Raw genomic sequence first — 6,813 nt, forward strand, 5'->3', positions numbered from 1 at the left:
AAACCAGCTCCTAAATCAAGGTATCAGACCACATTAAGTTGGTCTAGCCACAACAGCAAAGCTCTGAATTGTGTTTATCCCCATGTAGTTACTGCTACAGATCTCAACAAAAAAGATCTGTGTGTGAGCTTATCTTAAAACAAACAAACAAACAAACAAAACCAACAACGAAAAAAAAAACAACCCACACATGCAAAATCTGGACTAGATCTAAGTCATTGGCTTGTATCAGATCAAATGCCCAGCAGTACTCTTGCCTGGCTCACGCTTCCCACTTCACCTCCTCTTCTACAGAGTGAACTGTGCAGCAGAGAAATGGCTTTAGGCTGAATGATAGACTGCAAGCAGAGACTACCACCCAGAAGTGCCAGCCAAGTCCTCCCCTAGGAAAACAGCTCCCTCATCCCCTTTTTAAGTGATTTATGGTTTTACAAAGCACATCAAACACCCCACACTGCCCAGATTTGCATGCACTCATTACTGAAGTCCAAACAGAAAACTGCAGCCAACACAAAGGCATGCATCCCCACCCAAAACCAAGGCATGTTTCAGTCTTGCCAGGGTTGAAGGACAGCAGATTGAGGGGTTTTCTGGGGTGTTTGGCGTGTACTTTTGCAGGACAGGGTAGACAAAACCTGAGTCTGGCAGCTAATACAGTCCCAATGTCAGGGTGCTGAAGGGACAGACAGCAAACCTAGCAAGATGAGGTTGGGGTGCTGACAGAAGAGGTCTGGAGCTTCAGTCAGGGAAATTTCTTGTGTTTGATTCTTCCTGGGGACCTAGGAACAGCTTCTCTATACTTATTGCGTAAATAAATACAGTACCATCAAAGCCAACAATCTCCTGGGGTTTCTCTCCCAAGTCAGCTTTGCAAAACTCTACATTTTTGGCCAATCGTTCTGATGAAAACCAACAGCAACACACGTTGCTGTGCACCTCCGAAACAAAGTGTGACCCCTGTGTGAAACCTCCTGCTTTTCACAGGGCTGGTAAGGTCCCAGCGTCCCCTCTCTAGGGGCTGGCCAGCTCAAATGAATGAGGCGTGGCAGAAATTAAGCAGAGGTTAAAATGACTGTACAACAGTATGCATATACTCCAGTGATAAGGAGGATGCGATGAAATGTGTTGGGGTTTTTTCCTGTTTAGGTTTGTCTCTTGTATTTCTGGAGCTTTCTTTTTCTTCTGTTCTTGAAGAGCTTTTTAAAAGGTTGCCAACAGAGGCAGTAGCACATAGGTGTGTATGTACAGAGGTATAAGGTAGCATAGACCATGGGGAGACAGCAGGATGGGATACCCTACCTAAAGATATCTGCCTGCAAAAAAGGAGAGGCTGCATGTTAGAAGCAAGCGGGCAGTGAAGAGTGTGTTTGTGTGTGCGTGTGTGGAGGTAGGAGCAGGTGCTGGACATCTGCAGATGCCAGGAAGGGCAGTTGGCCAAGGTCAAGCAGGAGGAAGGAGAGGCTACCAGAGAGGTGAGCCATTGAAATCTCTGGTCCCCAGCTTTGCTTCTGCAAAAATGTAAGCCAGGTGGTCGGGACATGCATGCAGATGATGTTCAAATGGAGGATTTCTCCTCTCCCCAGCATTGTAGAGTCAATTAGACCACGGATTAAGACAGTCAATTTAGGCATGCCTTTCATTGCATTTTAGCCTGTTCCATAATCACCACAAGACAGAATTTGGCTTTAAACCCATCATTTTTTATCCCAGGGACAAAGCCTGTTTTCACCCAGCGTGCCAAGACATTCGATGAGATTAAAATTACGTCTCTTGCAAGATTGTCAAGATCCTGCCTTCAAGGGTCTCTTTCTAATTGTTTTCAGAGGCTGCCAGCCTTGCAGGGCGTAGTGCTAACTTCAAAAGATGTGGGGTGTAAAAGTCTTTTAAAAATTATTTTTAAAATCAGAGGAAGAGAGGAGGCTATTTAATTCCATACAGAAAATCACTACTTCTTCCTGCCAAACAGCAGTGGGAGCACAGGCCTTGGAGTTCACGGTTCAAGAGTGGAATCATTTGACACGCAGTCATTGCCAGGAGGGAAAAGGAGGGGAGACCAACCTAGGCAGAGACTCTGCGACTCTGACCTTCCAGGAGAAAATCCCAATTTGCAGAGCTATCCTTCAAGGACCTGGCTCCACAGACATTCATTGTATTCACTTTCACCTGGGCAATCATAAAATAAAAATAATAAAGGTATCAAGGTTGAAAAGTTTGGACTTAAGCTCATAAGGTTGAGGAGAGAAAAAGGGAACTACTCCCCAACAACAACTCAAAAAGCCCTCATCATGAATGGCACTTGGATTGTGGAAGAAGCTTTAAAACTTTCATTTTTCAGTCTCGATATTTAATTAGGACACTTAAAAATGCAGAGGAGCAAAACAAAAACAAGAACAAAACACAAACACACCCCACCCTGGGATTAGTCTGATGCCTGGCATTGAAAAAGCCACCAAATGACAGACCGTACTGTGGTAATTCATGTTCGTGACATTACAGTGATTGGCTTTTAATGCACTCACCAATAAATTACCACTAGTCAAACAAAGCGCTCCGAGGAGAAAGACAGACAGAAAGGAACATTCAAGGTTCTTGATTATTTATCAGTTGGCTGAAACATCCAGAGACTAAAGAGAGCATTGTATATCCTACCCAATGAATCACCTCACGGCGAACGATTTTACGTTCCCATAAAGTGAAGTTTCCACTAAGGGCTGGAGGGAAAGGATGTACAAACAGCTTGACTTCGCCAAGGTAGCATTAAGAGGCCAAAAGTTGTTAAAGGCAATAATAAACTGTCGATTTCAGCCAAGCCCCTTGCGACACGGAGAGGTTTCAGCAACGCAGGAAGCAAACTCAGACCCCCAGAAGCCACACCAAGGATGCTTCATTAGAGGAAAGCTATCAGGCTAAATGCATTTCCAGTTTCAGTGCTACCATCTTTAATTAAAATTAAGGATATTTAAACCACGTAATTTATTCTTCCCTCCTTGCCCTGTCCTTTTTTCAGGATGCTTTATGCAGCCACCTAAGCAGCTTAAAGACTTTGCCTTTCATGAGCTCACATTGTGGCTCTCCCACGCTGTACAAATGTTGCACCATGAAAATACCATGCTGGAGAACAGCTTAACAGAACTCTGTCTCGGATGACATTTTAACCGACTCCAACTAGATTTTTCCTGTAGTCTTTAAAATAAAATAAAATAAAAATGAAAATAAAAGTTTCCGCCACAAATCGCTCATGTTCTTCCTGTAGTTTTAAAATAAAATAAAATAAAAATGAAAATAAAAGTTTCCGCCACAAATCGCTCATGTTCATCCATTAGTGGATAATAACGCCAAAGTGTAATGATTAACTTATAAGTGTGGTGTGATGGGAAGCACCAGGTTGGTAGCAAGAGATAGCAATAGGAGACAAAGTACTCGACTAACGTTTCTAAGAAAGCAACCTGAAAGGCTTGTAAACTGTTACAATGCTTACTTTTTCCTCCATCAAACTTACATTTGCTCTGCGTTACAAATTCGTCGCTAAAGAGCACTGTAGACTTGGTGCTGGGTTTTTACAAAGCCATTCTTAAAAACAGTTCTTACAAGGTGAAAAAGAAACCTAACAAAAATCATAAGGCCCTGCATGCGATAGCACCCTTCTTGTTGATGCAGTCTCTCAGACTGGATTCGCTCTGTTCTTGACGACGACGTACGCAATGATTGCTGCAAGAGCCATGGGAGATAAGGACCCCTGTGGTTCTAAATTGCCACCGCGCTGGACTGCATGTAAGCAATAATTTCACACTAGCATTTCGGGATAGAAAATTACTGCGTATTTTACTCTCTTGTAACCTTCTCTTCATCTTAAACTGTCTTTCATACGATAATTTGAACTATTTTCCCTAGACCTTCTATCTTCAATAAAAGTTAGACAAAGCCTGAATCATTCTGTAAGTTTGGTAAATGTTTTGCTACAGATGCATTTTTAAACAAACATCTTATTCAAAGATCCCAGCACACAGTGTTAAAGCAGGATATGCTGCTGTAATTCTTCCCATTTCTACCCAAATATCTCACTACATCTGTGATGTTGCTGCGTCACCTAACGTTAGCATGCGCGATTTATAGGCAAGAAATGGAGAGAGAAAGAACGTTCCGAAATAACTTGCCTATAGCAATATGCAGAGAGCCGATGCCAGGGCTGGGAATTAGAGCTCAATAGATTTCTGGTATCCGGCCCCTTGCATAATTCACTAGGTCACAGTGGCAAGATTTAAATATGGGACTAATTGAATGTTCATATAGGGACTGCTGCTCTTTTGGTCCAGCTTGGAGAGGGAAAAGGGTACAGAGAAGAAACTGAGGTCCCCGGAGGAAAATCCAGGGGAAAAATTTCTAGACATATAGCTGGAAGAGAAAGCTGCTCTGTCCCTCTCCCGTTATCTCGCTGGCAGGTTAATTCTGGATGACAATTTACATGTCAAACACAGTCAATCTATTTCACCAGGGAAAATAAACCATCTCCTCAAATTCCCAGTGACACGGGCGAGAACAGAAAGCACCTGGGCCTCCAGTGGGTTGTTATAAGGGAGCATGCTGAGCTCCCCGAGAGCTGCAAAACTGCCTTCAACAGCGGGGCCATCTCCAGAGGGGTGCGACCACGCACCCAGGGGTGACAATGGAGTCATCCTTGACTTACCATGAATAATTATAAGCAAGAACACGTGAGATGATAACAAATATAAACGTTAGGGTGAATGTCTCCAAAGGAAAATATTCCCAAAGTTCTGAAAAACCATACCAAGTGGGTCAGGGGAATTACAGCTTCCCCATTTCATGGGCTGTCCATCACATCCAGCCCAAGATTCCTCCTTCTACCTATTGGGCAGATGTTTTTAAGTCCTACCTGCTTTTGCTTTCACCTAGCTCCTTAAGGGAGTGACAGTGCTGTTACACTTGCTGAGAAGATGCTTTCTCTGAGCAGCGTGCGTTACGAGCAGCTCGTGGTACATAACACAGCTCCGCTGAGCCACGTCGGTTTTGCTGCATGCGTAAGCAGACGTACTACAAATGTTTCTATTTCTCCCTGCCAGAAGGCCAGAACCAGCCATAGACTCCTGGGGATCTCCATCATTCTGCTGGCACAGGAGAGGACTTGCATTGCTACCTAACCTAACCGTGCAGCTTGTCCCTGGGGATGGATCCCAAAGCAACTGCCCACGCATCTTCCCTTACCTTGGCAGTATTAAAGCTTATTCTTCCCGGGACTTTCTCCTCCAAGACAGCAAGTGCCAGGACCTAGGGGTAGTATGAAGCATTAAATGTTTCATAATCTCCAAATCAAGCAATTTTTCCTCAACCACATGGTATTCTTCAACCTCTGATTAACTTTATACAGGATATCTGGCATCCCTGGGATGCCTGGAAAATGTTCTTACAGGTATGTTTCCCACCATAAGACCTGAAGCAACACCTGCTTTTCCTCCCATGCCGTAAATGCCACACATTCGCCATCTGCTCCCCTCTCCAGGACCTCCGGGTGGGCTGTCTACCAGGTACTTCCAAAGGAGTGAAAAGGTGACATAAGGAGGTCAAGTCAATACAACACAGTCTGCTCTCCAAAGGTGGTTGCTATCGATTCCTAATGGTTTCATTTTCCAGTGGCTAAATTATCACCCGGTCTTCTTAAAGGAACATCTAGACAAGCTGTCTCAAAAAAAAATTCCTTTTTTTGGACTGCCCCGTGGAAATATTTACCTTTCAGAGGTGGTGAAAAGGTGACGTAAGGAGGTCAAGTCAATACAACACAGTCTGCTCTCCAAAGGTGGTTGCTATCGATTCCTAATGGTTTCATTTTCCAGTGGCTAAATTATCACCCGGTCTTCTTAAAGGAACATCTAGACAAGCTGTCTCAAAAAAAAATTCCTTTTTTTGGACTGCCCCGTGGAAATATTTACCTTTCAGAGGTCATTCAGAAGTGGGAGCAAACCACAGTTGTTCCCATCAGCAAAGGTGAAGGTTGCTCAGCTGCAGGTCTGCAAATCCTATTCCATATTTTGTAATCCCCATTTAGAAGGCTTTGTTAAACTCAATAATATTTAAGGTTAGGGATAAAAATTAAAATCCTCTGAGTTTCCCTCACCCCCCCAAAAAAAAACAATCTCTCCCAGTAACTCTGACCAAAAGAAAATAAAAAGTCCATTTAAAGAAAAAAGAAAAAAAAAAAAAAAGAAAAAGATTTTAGTGTTTGTTCTAGTGGCCATAGAAATTTTTTTTTTTGCATCCACCAAATATATCCAACAAAATTATTTCAGGAAAACTTCTGGCCAAAAGCTTTGTTGTTGTTATCAAAACCCACAAACTATTTCTAATGTATCACCCAATGCTAGCAGGAGAGAGAGGTGATCTGAAAGAAAGGGAATGTTTTGCGTCCTTATTGTATATCACCACCTGGGGCGTTTTCCCTGTTCTCAGCCAGGCTGTACCGATTCCTGTACTGGCAACAGGGCTGGAAACTCTGGACACGCCAGCAGGGACATCCAGTTCTTCCAGATCCCTCATGCTCAGATGCTTTCTGAAGGTGGGATCTGTTTACGGAAACGTAAATCCCTTGGCTGGGCTCTGAAATGACTTAAAGTGGTTAAGCAGCTACCGGCCAAACTCATTACAAATCTTGCTCATCTTCACAGGGTCATTTGGAGATGAGCAGATAAAACTCGCCTTTGGGCTGTCACCAAAGCAATATTAATAATTATGAAAAATAACTTATGCTTTGCACGACATAGCAAATCTACAGTGCCACGTCTGGAATTAGCCCTTCCTCGGTGA

This window comes from Aptenodytes forsteri, unplaced genomic scaffold (assembly GCF_000699145.1).
Source record: "Aptenodytes forsteri isolate BGI_AS27 unplaced genomic scaffold, ASM69914v1 Scaffold87, whole genome shotgun sequence".
Taxonomy (NCBI): domain Eukaryota; kingdom Metazoa; phylum Chordata; class Aves; order Sphenisciformes; family Spheniscidae; genus Aptenodytes; species Aptenodytes forsteri.